This window comes from Lepidochelys olivacea (genome assembly GCF_965140295.1).
Source record: "Lepidochelys olivacea isolate rLepOli2 genome assembly, chromosome: 1".
NCBI lineage: Eukaryota > Metazoa > Chordata > Testudines > Cheloniidae > Lepidochelys > Lepidochelys olivacea.
Genome location: NC_140411.1, coordinates 83,426,836 through 83,431,080, shown reverse-complemented (window position 1 = coordinate 83,431,080; position 4,245 = coordinate 83,426,836).

Here is a 4,245-nt window from a genome sequence, read left to right as displayed (position 1 = left end):
CTAAGTTTTCATGCTGCACTTATTAGTGTAGTATCTGAGAGCCTCACAAATCAATATTTACATGGAATGGAGTCCCTTCTATAGTCTAGATTCCTTTTCCCCCTCCTGCCGCTCCAAGGACTTCTCGTAAAATGGGAGGGGGGGGGTAACCAGTTTTATTTCATGTACTTTCCTTGTCTTCCATTGTTGTGGGACAGCGAGGCTGAAGGAGCAAGTTTAACCCTAGCAATTGACAGCTTCATAGTACCTGTGAAATGTAAGAACGTAAGAATGGTCATGCTGGGTCACACAAAGGTCCATTTGGCCCAGTATCCTGTCTCCTGTCCCCAGCCAGTGACAGATCCTTCACAGGGAGTGAACAGAATAGGACACTTTATTATGTGGTCCACATCCAGCTTCTAGTAGGTTCAGGGACTTCAGATGTTTATGGACACCCAGAGCATGGGATTGTGTCCCTGACCATCTTGACTAACAGTCACTGATCAACCTATCCTCCATGAACTCATCCAATTCTTTTTTTAATCCAATTATACTTTTTGAAAGATGTGGTGTTGAAAGAGGCTTTTGGTAGTCGATGCCATGGAGCACCTTAAAGATGAGAAAAACTGTCTTGAATTTGACCAGATATTCTGTGAGGAGACTGTGTCATGAGCAGAGAACTAGGGTGATGTATGCAAGGGCTGCAGCACTGTGCATTATGTTAGATGAAATCCACAGCAAAATTAAAATAGGAGAGGGAAAACACTGTGTCACAAACTCTAATGCTTTGGATTATTTAGGTTAGACACCTTGTCAATTCAAGGCTATCTACAGTGTTTTGTATTGCCCAGTGTTAAGAGAAGAGCAAGCAACGAGCGAGTAGAAGGAGGAGAATGGGGATCACAGCAACAGAAGGCTGGAAGACTTCTGGAAAATGTGTTAGAGTGATACATAGACAAAGAGATGTTTCAGTACATGTATTTTTTATTGGAACCAAGATTGTGCGGTCACCAGTTATAAAACTACACATTTCCACTCCAAATATAATACATGTGATTTAAAAATAAAATTCAGTACCATTAGGCCAACATAATGGTAGGAAAAACTTACAGCTCTATGAAATTACAGGTTTCATCCTTTAAGGATCTTTCCAAAAGTGTCAGGGACAGCGTCACATATTTATTTTTAAGCTTCATCTCTTATTGTTAATTGATATAAGCCAAAACTTAAATTCTGGCCCTGATCCAGCAATTGGATCTGCACAGGTGGGTCTTTGTGTTCCTCATGGAACTGCATTAACTCCACATGGCTCCAGGATCTGATTATATGGATCTGATTGCATTATCAGGGCCTAGATTTGCTAAATAATGTTGTCCAATATAAAGCATCTGGAAAAAAATTAAAAAAATATAGCCCATGGTACATCATTATATTTTTTAAAACTATATAAAATGAGGACTCCAGGGAAGTATGACTTTTTTCATAATGAACAAAAATTGTCCACTGATAATCAAGTGCTCTTCAAACTGTTCTCCAAGGTTTCTGGTTTCTTTTCAGTCCCCCATGGAAATCTCACACAGCTTGGTAAAGTCTGAGGAACGCTTACTTGTCACGCACACAGGTGGAACTCTAAGAATAAACAAGTAGTATATGCATTTTAATTATATTTATTTTCCCCTAGAGACTGAATGGTATCTGTTAACATCTCCTTATATCTATATTTATTTTGTTTCTTATCATGATTAAATTTAATTTGATTTTGTCCTTAGGCCTGTTGTTGATAATTAAGCCCACATATTTTATTCCCTCCAGCATGCATTGCTCTCTCTTTAAAACTGAGTGTAAAACGTTTCCTTGATCTTGGTATAATTTCATCGTTTTGTAAGTGGACATGGGGCCAGATCCTCAACTGGTATAAATACACATTGCTGCATTCAAGTCAATGAACCTAGGTTGATTAACACCAGCTGAGGATCTAGCCCATGTTTCAAATCTGTTAGTGAAGATGGGAAGTTTGCTTTAGTTTTACAACTACTAGAGTGTCATTTGCATATACAGCCATAGTTCTTTTTATTTAATTTATTTATTTATTACTCTCCCAGTCAGATACCAAATATCTATGGATTGTGTTTTCTTGAAGCAGTCAGTGTTGAAAAAAAAGGAAGGGAAAATGAGGGTCATATTTTGGTGTGAAGTCAGTGGAATTAAACTAAATAATTTTCCCCATTGTGCCTATCTACTAAAGTATCCTAAATGGTTTACAATGGAACAAATACAGATTATGGACTATATACTCACTTTTATTCTAGGTCCTAAATTCCTGTTGATGGTAATAGGAATCAGGCACAGAGATCAAGAGAACAACAAAACCCTACAGTTACTCATGTAAAGTGAAGGAGTACTTGTGGCACCTTAGAGACTAACAAATTTATTTGAGCATAAGCTTTCGTGAGGTACAGCTCACTTCATCGGATACAGCTCACGAAAGCTTATGCTCAAATAAATTTGTTAGACTTTAAGGTGCCACAAGTACTCCTTTTCTTTTTACAAATACAGACTAACACGGCTGCTACTCTGAAATCTGTCATGTAAAGTAGTCCCATTGAAGTGACGGACAACTTAAATGAGGGAAGTTACATGTTTATGTGTTTACAGTGTCAGGGCCTTAATGACTTAGTATAGTTTTCCATCCTGAACTTTCTGTATGCGTAGACAACTGGGGGGAACAATCTAAAGGGGAGGACACATGACCACCCCATGTATCTCCCCTGCCCAGTGACTGCCCCATCCCCGTGCCCAGCCCAGGGCTGCCACGCTACTTGTCCCACATTATCTGTAGGGGGGAAGGGTTCTAGCCTTCTCTTCCTGCGTTTCCCTTCCCCCGCGCATATTCGGCCGCTCTCCTTGGCAGCTGGGTGAAGAATGGGACAGAGCCGCTTCTGCCTGTTCGGCCTGAGAGAGCCTGTCTGGGAGGCAGTGGTGGCCCACTCCCTGCAGCAGGGCCTGGGTGTGGGGGTGGCCCGCTGCTGCTTCAGCTGCCAGGGACAGGGCCTGAGTGGGCTGGAGCCCCTTCTCTCTCCCCCCTCCCCAGCATGTTTCTATTTCGCTCGGCCCCTGTCCCTCCCCGCCCACAGCAGGCCAATCTGGGGGGGCACTTGCCCCCCACTTCACCTCTGTCTGTATGGATCACAGTATTTAGAGTTCAAACTATTTTCTTGTAGTCAAGGAATGCTTCCAGTCAGTATCTTCCTGGAGCTTATTTGAAGGAAGAGTATCAGTGCAAATGTGCCTCCAGGGGTATGTAGATCAGAGGTGGGCAAACTACAGCCCACGGGCCAGATCTGACCCGCAGGACCCTCCTGCCCAGTCCTTGAGCTCCTGGCCCAGGAGGCTAGCCCCCGCCCCCTCCAGTGCTGTCCTCCCGCCCCTGCAGCCTCAGCTCACTGTGCCACTGGCACAATGCTCTGGGCGGTGGGGCTACGAGCTCTTGCCGGGCAGCGCAGCTGCAAAGCCGCGGCCTGACCCGGTGCTCTGTGCTGCGCGGTGGCGTGGTGGGCGGCACGGCCGCCTGTCCTGGCGCTCTGGGTGGTGCGGCTGTGGCACTGCCAGCCACCGGTGCTCCAGGCAGCGCGGTCAGGGGGCAGGGAGCAGGGGGGGTTGGATAGAGGACAGGGGAGTTCGGGGTGGTGGTCAGGGGGCGGGGGTGTGGATAGGGTTCGGGGTGGTCAGAGGGTGGGCAACAGGGGGGTTGAATGGGGGCAGGGGTCCCAGGGGGGCAGTCAGGAAGGAGAGGAGGGGTTGGATGGGACGGCGGGGGGCAGTCAAGGGCAGGAGGTCCAGGGGCAGTCAGAGGACAGGGAGGGGTGGATGGGGCAGGGGTCCTGGGGGGTCATCAGGGGATGGGGAACAGGGGGATTGGATGGGGCAGGAGTCCTAGGGGGGCAGTCAGGGGCAGGAGGTCCAGGGGCAATCAGAGGACAGGGAGGGGTGGATGGGGCAGGGGTCCTGGGGGGTCATCAGGGGACAGGGAACAGGGGGATTGGATGGGGCAGGAGTCCTAGGGGGGCTGTCAGGGGGTGAGAAGCAGGGCGGGTCAGATAGGGGGCGGGGGGCTGGGCCACGCCTGGCTGTTTGTGGAGGCACAGCCACCCCTAACTGGCCCTTCATACAATGTCAGAAACCCGATGTGGCCCTCAGGCCAACAAGTTTTCCCCACCTCTGATCTAGATAGTATAGTTTGGGGAGTGGATGGATGGATGAATGGAT